This window comes from Orbicella faveolata, unplaced genomic scaffold, assembly GCF_042242905.1.
Source record: "Orbicella faveolata isolate gen_17 unplaced genomic scaffold, um_ofav_v1 contig_35, whole genome shotgun sequence".
Taxonomy (NCBI): domain Eukaryota; kingdom Metazoa; phylum Cnidaria; class Anthozoa; order Scleractinia; family Merulinidae; genus Orbicella; species Orbicella faveolata.
This window is the reverse complement of record NW_028301564.1, coordinates 6,514,206-6,532,068: the sequence shown is the minus strand read 5'-3', so window position 1 is coordinate 6,532,068 and position 17,863 is coordinate 6,514,206. Positions and strand designations below refer to the sequence as shown.

At 39.3% G+C, this 17,863-nt stretch overlaps 1 protein-coding gene across 1 annotated transcript in view; it reads right to left on the bottom strand.

Moving 5' to 3' along the window:
* Positions 1–17,863, bottom strand: part of LOC149102779 (uncharacterized) — a 108,104-nt gene that overhangs the window by 74,536 nt on the left and 15,705 nt on the right. The window lies entirely within an intron of this gene.

Sequence of the window (17,863 nt, the reverse complement as noted above, 5' to 3'; positions counted from 1 at the left end):
AATGTAAAATGTCCACAATAAGAGTATGTAAATTGGAGTAAATCACTGTATAGGGGGCATCCCCTACTCTGGTGAAACGTCCTCCTAAAAACAGAATTATTGCTTAGCGAAATATTCAAAGATCCCCCTACCGTACCATACAAAAGGGGCAGATGCTCAAAAATATACTAGTACGAGCAAAACTCTCAAAGCGGCTATTACACGTGGATAGGAGTTGTGTAGGCCTGTCACCTATTGTTATCACTGTTGATTTTTACTAGGCAGGCCCCGTCCTATCACGTGCGAGTACAAACTTAATCCAATCACAGCATGTGAGTCCAAGGTGTACGTTAGCTACACTAAAAACAAAGGATAAACATACGAAATGCGTGCAAAATACTCTACGCAACCCTCCAAAACTTGGAGATATGCTGTATAAATACAACGCATAACTATCTTACGCTTTATCCTTAAATTCAAATCACACATGCTGGAGAAAATAAGCGTTATAGCCATCATAGAAAACACAGTGTCAAGCTGTGTACAATAGGATCGAAGAGTTCATGCTCACCATTCGCTGGTGGCAAAACTACCAATCACAATCAAGAATTCTCGATCCGCCGAACGAGTATACAATACCAAAAAAATAGGCCAGGTGCGGAGTGTTACCATACTATGGGCGGCCGCCACCACCAAAAATACAAGATTATTAAACGGCACAGACCAAACATAAATGGTTTAGTGATGGTTTGCGAAATGGAATAAATGATTGACAAGAGACACTGTCTAAATACAAATAGTTAGGTGTTCTTGTGTTAAATGGTGTACTGAAACAGCAAATGATTTAGACAATTTAGAAATGGCTCAGTCACCGATATCAAAATGGAGCAAACTAATAAGAATCAGTTTATTTAAATGAGAATCCATCTGACTACGATACGTAGAATGATCAGGTCTGACAACAAACGGTCAAGTGTTGTGTTTCAAAATGGTGTAATTAATGGTGGGACGGTTGAAGTAATCGACAAATCATTTAATTCACCAAGAAATGATTCAACTCACCGACCAATGGTTTAGTGTAGTGCCAACTGATTTAATGCAGACACAAATAGTGCAGTACGAGGTCAAGTCATTCGTGCAAACAGCAAATAGCTTAACTTAATGTTGAGCTGTTCAGTCAAAGAAGGAATGGTCCAGTGTAATTAGAAATGATTGAACGAAATTAAAAGTGATTTAGCGTTGCACGAAACGAAACAGCCTTGTTTGCGCGCCGAACCGCAAAAAATACAACAGTGAAGTGGACAAGTCAAGATTGAAATGGATCAGTCAATGTGGGGTCTGACGTAATACGTATACCATCATATTTAGCGCCAAATTAGCAGAGTGAATGAGCGTGACACCGGTCACACCGACTCGGCGAGCTTGGCCAAGCGTGTTGCGGACAACTTCGGTAAGTTTCCTTCTTTTTATTTCATTTTGCAATGCATCTCTGTCCAGAAGATATGTCTTTGAGAGTGCCAGAGGGAACCTAGAAATTATGACAATATTTATGAGATCAGATAGGATATTATATCAAGGTCAAAGAAGGTTAAAGTCACGAGCCTGGACTCAAAGGAAATGATGACACCTCCAGTTTACTCACCTTTGTTCTTTGTCTTGTTTCAGATTTAAGTTTTTTGGACTATTTTCCGCTATGGTACGGATTTTGCTCTATAGTTTAACGCTATGTTTTAAGTTAACAACGTTGATTGTATAGATATATGCTCAGGCAATTCGATTACATCAAAACGATTGTCGTCGGAAATAGTGTAACAAACAACTGAGCCGCCTACTCACCTCTTTGCTGAACTTTATCTGAAATATGTGGTACTTGGCGATGCTTTGAATGAAAACTTTATTCACTTTACTCTACCAGTTGATTGTCGTTAAGATACCTTGGTTCTTGGGCAGTCGCTTTATGGGAAAAAACTAGTCCTGTTATTGACAATGAATTTCGTCATAACATTGTCAAACTAGCTGTGGACATTGCTACGAGGAAATTCATGATCAATAACAGGACAGACGCATGAAAAACTGATAACAAATTGCCAATAAATTATAAATTATAAATTATAAATTCTAGTGTCTGTCCTCTTATTGACGATAAAAATTTAGCCCATGACCGCGCAAGAATTTCTGCAGTCATCGTAAAATAAGAAATTCATAGTTGGAATTCGCAAAAGAAAAATTTCAGGCAAAGAAAAATAGTGTTAAGAAATATCTTAGAAAATGATAAAAGAAAAACACGTGCGCGACAATTAGTAGTGTACAAAAAAAAAAATGTACACACGAAACCCCTCAAAATTTACTAGTTTTTTCCTATAAAGCGACTGCCCAAGAACCAAGGTATCTTAACGACAATCAACTGGTAGAGTAAAGTGAATAAAGTTTTCATTCAAAGCATCGCCAAGTACCACATATTTCAGATAAAGTTCAGCAAAGAGGTGAGTAGGCGGCTCAGTTGTTTGTTACACTATTTCCGACGACAATCGTTTTGATGTAATCGAATTGCCTGAGCATATATCTATACAATCAACGTTGTTAATTTAAAACATAGCGTTAAACTATAGAGCAAAATCCGTACCATAGTGGAAAATAGTCCAAAAAACTTAAATCTGAAACAAGACAAAGAGCAAAGGTGAGTAAACTGGAGCTGTCACCATTTCCTTTGACTTCAGGCTCGTGACTTTAACCTTCTTTGACCTTGATATAATATCCTATCTGATCTCATAAATATTGTCATAATTTCTAGGTTCCCTCTGGCACTCTCAAAGACATATCTTCTGGACAGAGATGCATTGCAAAATGAAATAAAAAGAAGGAAACTTACCGAAGTTGTCCGCAACACGCTTGGCCAAGCTCGCCGAGTCGGTGTGACCCGTGTCACGCTCATTCACTCTGCTAATTTGGCGCCAAATATGATGGTATACGTATTACGTCAAACCCCACATTGACTGATCCATTTCAATCTTGACTTGTCCACTTCACTGTTGTATTTTTTGCGGTTCGGCGCGCAAATAAGGCTATTTCGTTTCGTGCCACGCCAAATCACTTTTAATTTCGTTCAATCATTTCTAATTACACTGGACCATTCCTTCTATGACTGAACAGCTCAACATTAAGTTAAGCTATTTGCTGTTTGCACGAATGACTTGACCTCGTACTGCACTATTTGTGTCTGCATTAAATCAGTTGGCACTACACTAAACCATTGGTCGGTGAGTTGAACCATTTCTTGGTGAATTAAATGATTTGTCGATTACTTCAACCGTCCCACCATTAATTACACCATTTTGAAACACAAAACTTGACCGTTTGTTGTCAGACCTGATCATTCTACGTATCGTAGTCAGATGGATTCTCATTTAAATAAACTGATTCTTATTAGTTTGCTCCATTTTGATATCGGTGACTGAACCATTTCTAAATTGTCTAAATCATTTGCTGTTTCAGTACACCATTTAACACAAGAACACCTAACTATTTGTATTTAGACAGTGTCTTTTGTCAATCATTTATTCCATTTCGCAAACCATCACTAAACCATTTATGTTTGGTCTGTGCCGTTTAATAATCTTGTATTTTTGGTGGTGACGGCCGCCCATAGTTACCGAGCATTGGTCTCTACCACTCCTCGTTATCGGCAACTGATGAGATCCAGAAGGATCGAACCCGCGGTCTTGCCTGATCTACAAGGCTACGAGCCTCCTAACAAAACAGGGACTATTAACAGTCTCCAGAAAACCTGACAACATCGCAAATAAAAGCAATGACAACCACAACGTGGAGCTGGATGAACAATCAGAGGAAGAACTCCTAAATTCGGAGCTTTTGCCTGAACAAAACCACACAATATCATAAACAACACGCAAAACAGTCCACAGACTTGCGCGTGAACATCTACATTTGCAGCTCCAGAACGAACAAACTAGAAGGACAAAAAGCTCGATGAAATTGATGCAAGAAGCATAAGCACGTCTCTCTAAGACAGACTCATAGCTTTCAACAAGGAAAGCTACTGCTATCTCTGGCGAAGCCGGACAAACATAAATATGACACCCGTGATAAGAAGCAGCATAACTTGCAACAGTTAATCAAACAGCCGGGCCCGGCGTAATAATACAAAATGCAAGTAACCAACATGTTCACGGAATGTTTCAAACTTTGTCCTTCCAGAGCTAATATTTAGAGAGCTTAAAACATATCTTGCACTACAAATGAGCCAATGAAAACTAACACGTGGCAAAAAACAGAGGTGTCGAACTCTACAAATTACACGCGGATAACAGCGGAAATCACGCAGACCTATGACCTCTAACGGCTGTACTCTGGTGAAATGTCCTCCTAAAAACAGGATTATTGCTTAACGAAATATTCAAAGATCTCCCTATCGTACCATACAGAAGGGGCAGATCCTCAAAAATATACCAGTTCGAGCAAAACTCTCAAAGCGGCTATTACACGTGGATAGGAGTTGTGTAAGTCTGTCACCCCATTGTTATCACTGTTAATTTGTACAGCAGTCAGATAATGAGTTACTTGTGTCCGAAATGCCAAAAAAAAAAAAAAAAAATGGGGGTCACCGACTTCGCTTCAGGGATAAAACGTGTAGAAAACGACCTGATTTTGAAAATTCAGCATGGTCTACAGGGGTTTATAGTTAAAAATATCGAATGTGAGTCAAAGGAGGCAAACGATCTTACTGGATAGCTCCACCGCCTGTGGTTTTTAAAGCAGCGACTATGCGGGTCAGATCTCCAGACAACGTCAGTTACACGGAGTATAAGTGGAGATAAATAATGCCCTTGGCAGGGAATGCGTGACTTAGAGGCACGAAAGGAACGAGCTCAAAACGTGAATCTCACGCGAAAAAAAATAAGCTTTGCTCTCGCTGCTCGTATATCACCAGCCTTTGCTAACTAAAACGGCATAGCCTGTGTTTCTGTGTTTTAGTCATTTCAGTCACCTATGACGCTCAATTTTGCTGTTATGATTAGGTTTTAGAAGTAGCGCTAATCCAGCCCCACCCTACTCCCAAGAAAAGTAATTTCAAAAGTCGTGACGGCTAATACCCCCGAAAGCAGAATGCAATCTGCATTTGTATTGAGAGGCACCAGCCTGCGAGCAGGCATATATTGGAGAAGAGAAAGTAGGCAAGGAAAAAGGGAATTAGAAGTGCCACCCAAGCCTTTTCGCCGTAAAAGAATCTACCAGGACATACTTTAAAAAAAGCCATATTAGCATTAAAACGGATGAACTCTGTGCTGCTGTAACTGAGGATCATGTATTAAATGTTTGTCTAATTTTTCACACAAAATGTCATGCTGGTCTTGACAGATATCGCAATTACTTTATAAGGAAGTGAACATGTTGGATTTGTAATAACAAGCGCATCTTAAAACTATTAAGAGTACAACTTCAGCAAGTAAATAATAAATGTCTGACACTTTTTTTGACGCCTTCAACGACACAGGCAAATATTGAACTTCCTTAAGATATGCAATTGTAAAGTTTACAGCAATCAAAAGAGAAGGAATGTCTTCAAATATGGCCGGGATAGGAATTGAACGGTAAATTTGGAAAGAAAATCTTAAGCCTATATAACAGAAATTTCAGATTAGAAAAATAAAAGAATGAAACAAATGTAACGAAGCCTTTATTTACATAGAGTTAGTTTGTCACTTTTGCTAGGCAACACTGAAAGCAGGTAGCTTACGTTACTTGAATAAATAATATGCAGAATTTAAAACATTATTATCTTCGGCGGTCCAACTTTTCCTGCAGATAAACGGTTTCTTATTTCTGGGTATTAATCTTTGCGCACGTTTAGATGTGTGCTCAATGTTACTAAGCGCAATACTATGAATCACGTCGACATCAGAGAGATCAATCCAGTGTTGAAATTATGTCAGGGTATCCTGCATCTATGAACGATATCTTAGAAGCTAACAATTATGTCAAAATGTTGCTTTTTCAATTTTCTTTTTAAATTGAAATGTCTTTAAAGAGATTTTGAATACCGTAATTCAACTAAATGCCGTGATGTTCAATACGGCGTTACGTGGGTAATGTGAAACCGGGGAAAAGTAACATAACGACATATCAGGCGACTTCCTGACCTCAGAGGTCATTCGAGTTGTTTATTCAGTGTACGGGGACTGATTTATTTACCCATGAGTCGACATGAGGCATATGGATATGAGAAACTAATTTACTACGGTTTGAAGCGCATATTTAACCGCGCGGCCATGGGCCGAGCGCGGTTCATGGTTTACCCGTGGGTTTTTTTTTTTTTTCGCAGTTTTGCCTGCGACCAGACCCACGCTTCCACTCGGCCAAATTTTTAGTCACGCAACCTGTGATGTTTACTCGCCAAAAGCTGTTGAAACATTAATAAATCTCATCTCCGATACTGACTTTCGCGGCAAAAAAATTAAAAACCCAGCGTTCGTCAAAAATTATATTTTTTCAGCAGAAATTTAGCTCGGAACATATACACATTTATATACCTTTGAATCGTCGATGAAATGACCTTTTCCGGATATTTTTCCTTCGGGGTCAACAAAAACCTCCGATTACAAAATCACGCCGAACCCACACGTTGCAAAAAAATCTCTTCAAAACCCTGACTTCGAAGCGATATAACACTTCAGCGTTAATAGCTACCACACATCGGCAGGCGGTAAATCTATTCGTTAACAATCCAGCCTTATCGTGTTAAAATTATCGTGCCCCAAATTACTTTCTGTATCCTTACAAATGTCCTGATTTCCATCTCCGAAAGATTTTGCCCCAATTTTGAGCAAATAAACATTTCGTCGACGGTGACCGCCATTACGGTTGCTTGCATACTAAATTAGCTAACTTGACAAAATTCTCCCGAGGGGGGGTATGACGAAAAGAGCTGAAAAATGGCCTGTAATTGGCTAATAATGAGATCATCCCACTGTCCACATTTGGTGAGAATCGAAAGTAACGCCAATTTTCTGTCACGTTTTCAATCTGTGGTCACTGGAGTGACCAAAATCGATACATCGGTCGGGATAGAGTTTTATTATTAAATTACATGACTTGTGTGACTACTTTGCTAGCCCTTTACTCGTGGAAAACACCAATTAAATTTAATCACGACTTTTAAGAAAGAAAGCTGTTGTTAATAGTGTTATTATCGTGTCATTCATATCGCTCATGCCCATACATATCCCGAAGAAAGTTCTACAAAGATTAAGACCATTACGTCATCGGAGATTTGTCAATGGCTACCACTGATGGTGCAATAATACAGTTTGTGTTGATCAAGTGATGTGATGTCTACAGTAAGAAAAGAATCATCAATAACTGCTTTGGAATGTGCACTGCGTTCCGACGGTAGTGCTAAGCAAACAGTTAAATTTTAAAAGCGCGGTTATAAGATCTAACAGATCTTCTTGTCTATCATATTTTTAAAGGACTCTCGACTGAGCAAGACTGTCTGTGCCACTCAGTGTCTCATCTCAAATATAAACATTGTCGACCTTGTCGAATTTTATGGCCGTTTGTGCTCGCTGTTTTACTGGAAATATTTTACAGAACAGCTCACAAGGACACTGGGAAGTTAAAATCGTTTCTATAGCAGCCGAAGGAACGTAAGTAACGGTGAGTCGTTGTTTCTTGTTTTAAACCGTTGACCGTTCCAAAGAATAACCTTGTGATTTGTATAAAATTGAACTCGCTTACATGCCGTAACATTTTATTTTATTGACGGAGAACATTTTAATTCCCAGAGCTATCACTTCTCGGGTGAAAAAAACAATAACCAAGGTTTCCTAAAATGTAGATATTTTGACCAAATGATATATACCAGAGGCCATTTATACTAGTCAAAGTTGGCCTTTATTTGTTCCTTGCCAAGAGACACAAATGACGTCTGTACAAATACCCTTCGTTAAAAAGCTACAAACAAAACTTCAAGAAACTTATTACACGATTTTAAAGTATAAGAATGAAATAATATTTGTGCCAAGTTTTGTTTTCATAGGATTGTTTTTACGCTCCCGCTGTTTTCGTAAAGAAGCGTGAAATTCTGAACATTTTAAGCCGCGAAAACCGCCATTATATGCAAATTTCGAACTTTCTTAAATTTTGGCCGTAAAATAAATCGTTGGAACTTTAAACTATTTTTCCTTGAATAAGTTCACCCAAAAGTATGTTTTGGCGAAATAAAAGAAAAATCGATTTTTCGTGACTGTCTTCCGATTCTCGACACTCTCAGAAAATCACTCTTAAAAAGGCCCGAATTAAAGAAATTGGTAAATCAACAGCACAGTGATGCCTTAAATGTCATTCTCCGTGATCTTCAGATGTTAGATACGAATCCTATGAAAAAAACTTAGCTGGAGAAACGGAGAGGGAAAGGGTGGAAGGCAAGGATGGTTTTGAACACGCCTGTGAAAATGTTGCCTTTAATAGGCATCTTTATATCGTCTATATCATGTGCCCTCATGTATTTAAGTCCAAAACGCTTTTAAGTAACGGAACACTGAGAAACAAACATGGAACGATGAGACCTGAAAAAGTAAAGATTGCTTAGCCTTGTTCTAACATTGCGGGTGTTTTGTATATATCCCTCCCTCTGAGTTATACTAATTGTTGTAATTCTCTCTTTTGTGAAACAGAAACTTCATGTGTTCCTGTCCGAGGCAGTTTTCCTTCTTACTCGTCCAGCCACAAGACAAGACAGAGCAAGTTATCAAGTCTTTACTCAGGTCAGTTAGATATTTTTAGCTCACTGGCTGCATTAAAATACAAAGCAGTTTTCAATGAGTGTCGTAAAACCAAAACCAAAGTAATCACTCTAGACAATCGCAAAGATTATAGATAGTCTAATGAACCAATCAAAACTCGAAGTAAATACGTGTAGCTGACACAAAGCGCGGGAAAACGTGCGAGTCACGAATGGTTTTGTTTTTACTTCTGATTGGATGAAAAAGTGGCGCGAGTTTTTTTAAGCCAATCATGCAGCGTAGAAATCCAAAACCAATTACTCTTCGACACAAGTGAAAATCGTTTTATGTGTGTTACTAACTAGCGTGAAGTCCGTTTTCCCGGGAGAAATACTGGTCGAGTTCTTTTTGCTGCTCAATCCATAGACTTGCTACAGAAAGAACGCGACCAATTTTTCCACGGATCGAAAAGGCCTGTACAATAAATAATTTATTACAGTGGCTCTTGAAACGCTCCTGCAAATATTTATACGCCCGCAATTTTATTCTCGGTAAACGTGTGTGCTAAAGTTAAACATTTATTTAAGTTTTTCTGGTCGCTTCTTGGAAGTTAAACTCAAATTGTCCGCAAAATATGAAGGAAAAACGATGTCTACTTACAGCAATTATTTTCTTTTTTGCATCGTTTTAAAAAAGCAATTCGCAAGCGAAACATCTTAGCGGTCGATATTGCAAAAATCGGACCTCTCAGGAAACCAATCAGAATTTTCCCTTTCATTTTTGTTTACCTTATTTATTTTGGCTTCCCTTGAGGCCGACCTTCTTCGCCGTTTTCGAACACAGTACATGGACCAGTCATCTTCGAAGCCGTTATTTGTGTCTTCAAAGTCACTGTACTTTTGTTAGGATCGATGGTGCGTTGCCTGACTTCCTTCGCAGACGGTTTTAACTTTTTTATTCCGTCTAGCGACTCTAGCGTCTCGAGTTTTCACGTGCCTCCCAGGAAACGAAGAAATTGCATGCCCTGTGTTTTATCTAGATTTACCCCCAAGTTTAAATTGGTAAACGTGTTGTGAGAGAATCCTACACTGCGAGCAGTCTCTCTTTTGCTCGAAAATCCGCGGGGAAGAACACAAAACAAGTAAGCGTGCGATCATGACTGCGATCGTGACTGCAAGCGTGACTGAGAGCGTGACATGTCGCGAGCGGCGAGTGGCGAAGTCACACGAGCCACAAGTAGCGCGGGCGTCGAAAGACGCGACGCACTACCTGCGGGTCGCCGCTTTGCAGGTCGCTCGAACCCTCACAACCCATGCCACCGCTCGCTTGCGTGTTACGTTTTTCTTTGAGTTCTTCCCCGCGGATTTTTGAGCAAAAAAGAGACTGCTCGCAGTCTAATAGAATCCATTAAGTATTTCGCGCTCTTTTCTTTCCTCCCAGACCTCCATGCGCAATTCAGGAGAAACACGCGCAAACCGCGAAAATTTCGTGCGCGTTTTGAGGAAACACATTTTGCTTGTCACTCGTTCATTTCGTTGACTTTTTTTTTAACATGATCCTTTGTCATCAACAGTCAATCATTGGTTGAGGATCTGTCTGACGGTGACGCCAGAATGGGCGGTTCGTTCAAGACCGCGATATCAAGACTCGGCACAGGTGAATAGAATACTCTTTGCTCAATTGCAATGTCTCCTAACTGGGAAAAGCCGATTTTCAAGGATGGTCTCTTCCCAATTTATCGTTGCAATACAGGTACGGCATTGTGTCGTGTTCTTGTTAAAGGAGCTAGGTCACGATTTTCGCATCTGTGATATCAATATATGTCACGACACCAATCAGGCAATGTTGTCTTGTTGTATCTCTCTTATCTGAACTAACGCCAAAAGAAACAAAACACAATTCAACTTATCAAGGGAATGATTTGTTACCGATTCTTTTGTCCCAACAGCTAAGCACGTTTTTAGAGTATCAGTACAAAAGCAGAATATGGCCAATCTCACACACTACAAGCCTCCACTGAGCAGGACAAAAAACAGTGGCTAAATGCAATACGAAGCGTTATACCCCACCCCGAAAACTATAAGACCTACCTATGATGTCACGCATGCTTTTCAACGTCAAGCAACACCTCGGGTCCGGATAGGAGCGTTGAGACAAACCAAAACGCACAGCAGAGAGTCGACTTTGTCCTGAAGAAATTGCGTGGGGAGTGTACGAAGTCACGAAGTGTCCTTGTGGAATCTTTTTGAAATTAGTTGGGACTGACACAGACTTTTAGTATACCAAATGAACTTTGTCCGACCCTCCACCCCCCGGGGATCATGGATAAAAGTCAAAGATGAACTTTGACCCCCCAGAAGCGATCAGTTCCCAAATCCAGCCAGGCACAGTTTATGGGAATGGAGAGATTGGTCATCTCGGTAACGAAATTGTTGACAATAATCAAGTTACGCCAAGGGGAAGAACTCGTTGCGTCGCAATGTTTTGAAACTCAGTTATTGAATTCGTTGCTTCAGTTCTTTTATAAGGAAAATATGGCGGAGTACCATTATTTAGGCGTACAGTACATATTATCGGGTGGCATAGCCGAGGCTGAATAAAGTTTGAGAAAGTAGCCGAAGTCTTCAAGTTTCAGCGTAAAATGGATTAAAGTGAACCTAACCCCAATTTTTTTTTTTTTTTCGCTAAAACGAGTTTAGACTTTATTTGAAGCATTTGGGCGAAGAAATTTTTGAATTTGGTTGAATCCTCGATTTCCTATACCCTTCCAAAGTCGCACTTGAAGTGTTTCGCGACCGCGTTTTAGGGAGTCTGGGGCGGCGGTACCTGATGACGTCCACCCAGGAACCAAACACAATAGCGCCTCAGTCAACTCTCTGTATTTGCTCGAGAAAATGGAAAACAAAACTAATCGTTCCGATGTATTTTGGGACTAAAACGTGCAACTTTTGTCTCAGAATCATTTCTTTTTCGTCACTGGAGTCAGAGTTAAGTTTCGATTCGGAAGACTCCGAAATAAACTTCGACAACTGTTAACTCACTGCTTAGAGCTTTGAGAGCAATTTACAATATTTCAAGCGAGGAAGGGGAAGACTTCTTTGCGGACGAGCTGCTTGTATATTAGTTATGGAAAGCTAGATACGAAGTGGAGGAGGAGGCTAACGAAAAGCAGGAAAGAAAACTCAAGGACTGCTTTGGGTGGTAATTTCGTCAACTAAACATAAGATTCCCACGCGTGTTTATAGCCCGTTTACATTTGTCCTTAGCGAGAATGTATTTTTGTCAAGGTGTGATTGTTCTGTTAAATCCAGTTTGTCTTTTGCTTTCAGTTGAATGCTTCATGTTTATAAGAGCGACGTAAGTGTTACAGTTTCCGAGACTTGATGACCTCCAAAACATTGGCTTCGATCGATTGAAAATCGTAATTATTGTTTGGACCTGTATTTTTGAAGCTGCGGGAAGTAAGGCGGAAGGAAACATTTCATACAATTACCCGACTTCACATTGTCACACGTTTCAAGTCGTAACTCCAAATAACCAGTGTAAATTGTTCTCAAAGTTTGCAGTGAAATTCGTCGGATAAGCAAAAAGGATGTGTTCCCTAATCGGTCCGCAGATAATGTTACGCGGTCATATTTTCGACGCTATTGCACAGAATCTTTGTCGCACTGCTGATTTCCAAACCTTCAAAAAACTCTGTGAGTCTAACAATTTGCTATCGTGTAATTCTAAAGGATTAATCTTCGACTTTCATCTAAATCGAAAGAGAAGTAAGTGTTAGTTAGCCGCGTACAGTTGTAATCTATTTACATATCAGTATAACGCTTCTTGATCATGATCGGATCACACAACTTTGCCGGTTATGTTATAAATACTGCGGGATTGGAAGATATAGGTTGTCGGTAGTATTTCTACAAATTGCTGGTTAGCTTTAGGCAGAAAATTTATGAAAATAGCGTTCGAAAGTCTGCGGAACAAATTCCAGTGAGAGTTCTTCAATGGTTCTCACAGATTCAGTACGCTTGTTTCGGTTCGATAAAATCAACCATCGTTTACGTCTTTATTGCACCATTAGCCGATCATCGTCAGTAAATTGTACAGTATATCTTTCTTTGAATCTGGAATATTGCATCAACAGCCGATAGCACCTCTGGAAGGCGTTTCTGCGCACTTTTCGAATGTGTATTGCACCATCCTGAAGGAAATGAGAGGACGTGAGATATCCAACCTTCCTGGGTAGTCACAAGAGCCGCTGGACCCATTCTCCTCAAATTCGGTCGTGAAACAAAATGGCGGTGTTTTGGAGCTATTTTCGAGATTTCGTCGGGGCACAGAAAATCGAGGTTTTAACGGAATCCAAAAATTTTTTCGCAGAACTATTTCAAATAACAAGTAGATTGGTTTTAGCGAAGAAAAATATTGGGGGTTAGGCGCACTTTAAGAATAACCGCATACAAAAACACAAGGGCTGTTTCCTCAATTAAAACACTTTCTTAACGTTTTTACATACGCGGTGACAGACCTCGGTAGCAAAATCTCCATTCCAATTTATAGCGAGTTGTACATTAAAATTGTAAATGTTTGTTGTCATATTTACTTAAAAAATACTGATTTTCTAATGACTGTTGCAAAGCTTTTTAAGTCAAAATTATTAGAACGGATCGCCGCGCCTGCAAATGTTGAGCCAGCCAATCGGAACTCGGCAATCACCGAAAAGCGTGGGAAAGTCAGGAGCAGTCAGTGACAAGAGCGGGAAAAGTCACATGAACTCATTCACCGAGTTTTCAACGCACCTGATTGGCTTTGAGAATGAAGTCTCCGTTCTGATTGGTTAGGGGCGGATGCACAAATTCCGCGGAGTGTTTTAAACCAATTACAGTCAAATGAAAATCTGTCCAGGAGACAAATTTAATAAGTAATAATGCTTGGAGACTGATGTGCAGTCGTCTTGAGCAATACTAGTGGAAATATTCTAAGAGGAGAAATATTTTATAGCAAACAGGCAATAATATATTGCATATATAATACAGTAAATAAAATGATAGCAATTTTCTGTAAATTAGTAATTGGAGTGTTGACCAGTATCTAAATCAATGAATTTCTGTGTACAATGCTCTTTCTAAAGGGTGGTTTTCACTAGCACATTAGACTACAGGCAGTTTTTTTTCTCTTAAAATTCAGCAGTGATTATATGGCGACACGCTTTGGCCTGAAAGGGATTGGGGCGAGACTGATAAACATTCGTCTAAGAGACCCTAAGGGCACTTCGCCGGAGGAATTTGAAAACACGGTAACGGTGAAACCTACTGTCAACACTCATCTTTCCCGCAAACGGAGCTTTCCGAAAACCCCCATTCAAACCGGGGAAAATTTGAAAATGCCGGCTTTTCGATTTAGTGTGGACATAAAACATTTTAAAAACGGAGTTTTTCGAAAACGATGGCGCCACGATAATCGCGTGATTTTTCTGCCCGAGTTTTCCTCAAACACAAAAACAAAATGACTGGTGATTAATGCGTTTTCAATTTCTCCGGCGTAGTGTGGATGAAAAGCATTTGATGCGTTTTCAGAGTGAAAACGCTGGTTTCCAATTTCTCCGGCGTGGTGTGGACGGGGCGTAAGAGAAGAAACTGGGTGCCAGGAGGTTACTAGCACATACGCAAAAGCAGTAAGATGTTGATAATTACAGGGTTGTCACAGGTCAGGAAATGGTCAGGGGAAAAAAGGTCAAGGAAAAGTCGGAATCTTTACCTTGAGTCAGAGAAAATTGACATTTTGAAGCAGGAAAAACTGAATTTAACACGGTTAATTTTCTACCATTAAAGACAGGGAAATGTGGCAGAAATGTAATTAGAGCCTTTTGTTAGGAAAATTTCCCAACAAATGGCAGTTAACAGCACCATACTTTATCTGCGTATGTTCTTTCTCGTTATGCGCTAATGAAAACTAGCCACTATACAGAGCAATGCAAAAGGCCCTTAACACTAAGGTCAAAGATGCATTATTAATAAAATGTTACTTCTTTTTCAACAAGACCTTTAGATTTGATACCTTCGTAGGGTAAAATCAATAACCTTTAATCTTTTTGAAAGCACAACACTTAAATCAACACGATGCCTTAATATAACTTACGTAAAATGCTAATACTTCTTTTGATGTTTTTAGCTATAAATTCTACTTGAGTTTTCCACTTTAAGTGTGAATCAATTAGTATGTCTGCGGTGTTTTACATCGATTACAAGCCCTGAGAAAAGCCGTAATTGAACTCGTGTAAAATTACGATAATTTCATTTGATCATATCGATGAAGTAATGTTAACGTTTGATATCATGTTTAACCCTTAAAACTGCACTTAAATTTGTTGGTGTTTGATTGAAACATCGTCGGATGTCTATGTAAATCCGGTAATCTTCGGGAAATGCTCGGAAACGTTCGTGTGGCCTTCGGATAACTTTTGGAGACTCTTTGGAAGTCTTTGAAAAGTAGTCGGAAAAGTTCGGAAAATCGTCAGAAACGTCGTTGTGATAATACAAGGCTGCTTGTATTATCATAACGTGTTGTTATATGCTTCTCGTGTTCAACTGTATATCTCCCTTGTTAGCTGGGCTCACTCGTGAGATATCGCGTTGAACACTCGAAGATAAATTCCATATCTATGCGCGCCCACGTCTTATTCCCTATTTATCAAACACTAATGAATCTTAAAATATAAATAAACAATAGCCTCCATTTGGCGCGGCAATATGCTGGGATTTTTGTCCGCGGACATTATCTGTTCCGAGAAGCAAACAGTCTTCCTCGAGCTACGCTCTCGGAAAAATGTGAGCTTCGAGGAACAGATAATGTCCAAGGACAAATATCCCAGCATATTTTCGCGGAAAATGGAGGCTATTGTGTTTATTATCCTTCCTAATTTTTTTCGCAGCACGCGCGGTTTTCAAAATTGGGGAATATCACTCAAATATTCTCCAGTTCTGGCTGTGGAATATTCAGTCACGTGATGCGTTTAGAGCAATCGCGTGCGAGCGAAAATGTTTGATGGATTATATCTGCAGTATTGGCGTAACCGATTTCCATAGAAACATTCCGACCTGAAAAAAATCTCCTCAATTTTAACTTTCGGTACTTTTCGCCAAAAAGCGAGTTGCAGTTTTTCGTGTTCCTATTACATTTCTTCTGAAGACTAAGAAAAGACTGGTTTGAATAAGTTCTGGGTCTAATTTTCTCAGAACAAACTGTTCTGGCTTCTAAAAATTCTCGCCAATTTCCCTTGATTAATCATTTCTTTGTCTTTGTTGACTAGACATAGGGAGGGAGTGCTTATCAACAGAAGGAATTTACTGTTATCTAACTGGTCAGGCTTATATTTGCAGAGGACTTTGTGTTTATAAGAGGTTTCTAGCTAACCCTAGAATACACAAAATGAACATCTAACGTTAACGACTCAAAACACCATAGCGAACTGGATTAAAAATAACAAATTCTGCAGTCGTCGAGTGGGCATTACAAACTTTGGAAAAAAACTGCTATGACAAATATAATACAAAAGAAATCTCAGTGGAGATTTAGGACTTAAAAGACTGAATTTAAACACAAGCCTATAGGCTTCGGATCGAACGGCCTAATATCTAAATGATTTTTGTGTTTGAGGTTTCAAGGGCATATTTTGGAGTCTTAAAAGTAGGAAAATGTTATTTGCTGTAACTATGCGCAATATCCGGTTATGACCGATAAATTTAATATACAGGATTCTTAAAGATAACGTGAACAGGCGCATTTTGATCAAGCGACCACCAGCTTCAATTCAAACCCGGAAGAGGCTTGGATAGAGACAAAAAAGTGACCGGTAGTTGGGGTTAGACCACAAGAGGGCTAAGAGCTGGAGTAATGGGAGGGGAAGAAGAAAGAAAATTTTTCCCTTGTCCCTCACCGCCCACTATTCCTAACCCAACACGGCGGCTAATCTACTCGATCGCAAGTCACTACCGTTACCTCGCGGGTACACCGTGCAAGCAAAAAACAGTTACTCTGTAGGCTAGGAAAAAACATAGGCACGCAAGACGTGCAAGAGTTATTTTTTTCTGTGAAGTTTTGGAGATAGAAGCATTCATGGTACAGTAATGATTTGGTTAATTCGACAAGTTTTTTTGGTTGCGATGTTACATCGGTCATGGTAAGATAGCTAAATAGTAAGCCATAAAATGTTTGACTGAACAAACTACAGTAATCTGACACGTCTCCAGATTAATGTAGTTATCATCTTATTTTCTAACGGGCAATTTGATTCGCTCTTTGATACAACCCGCACTCTGATTGGTGTGACACCCGCACATGCATAACTCCCTCGCTCACCGATCACATAACCCTTCCAACCCCCAAGAGAAATTTTTGCTCAAAAATACTCAAGTTAATTTAGAGACTTTTTCGCATTTTACACAAGTCGTAAGTTTACCTTTTTACACAACACAACACAACACAACACAACTTCACCGAAAATAGAAAGAAAGAGAAAAAAAAAACCTCTGACACGTTAAAAGTCTGATTTAATTAAATGCACTTTAACTTGGTGCCATGCAGTCTTCAAAGAACATTTGAACAGTTTTCATACTTTTTCCCTTAAAAAAAATCGGACTGAAATGAATGTCATCAAATAAAACTATTAAACTGCTACTGCAGAGACGTAAAAACCGTCCAGAAACAAAACCTTCTTTTTTGTTTAATATCCTGGAAACAATAGCCGAAAACTTGTCAGCTCTAATTGAATTTACTCCCATATAAAAAACAAAAGTGTTAAGTTACCATTTGTTACTAAAGATAGCAAACATCTCGTGGGAAAGAGTGATGACGATTCGTCCGCTCTAATTGAATTTACTCCCTTGTGAAAAACAAGAGTGTCACATTACACTTTGCAACTAAAAACCAAAAATGTCTCGTTATATTTGCATGCAACAAGAACAAAACAATTGTTACCCGCACTTACTATTGTAAACGTTAGAACTGTTTCAAATCTAAAGTCTCGTCCCCTCTAAAGCAAGTCCTATGAACTAGACGCGACGATTCGTGACCTCTAATTGAATTTACTCCTTGTGAAAAACAAAAGTATCAAGTTACCTTTGTAACTAAAAATAAAAATATCTCGTTGC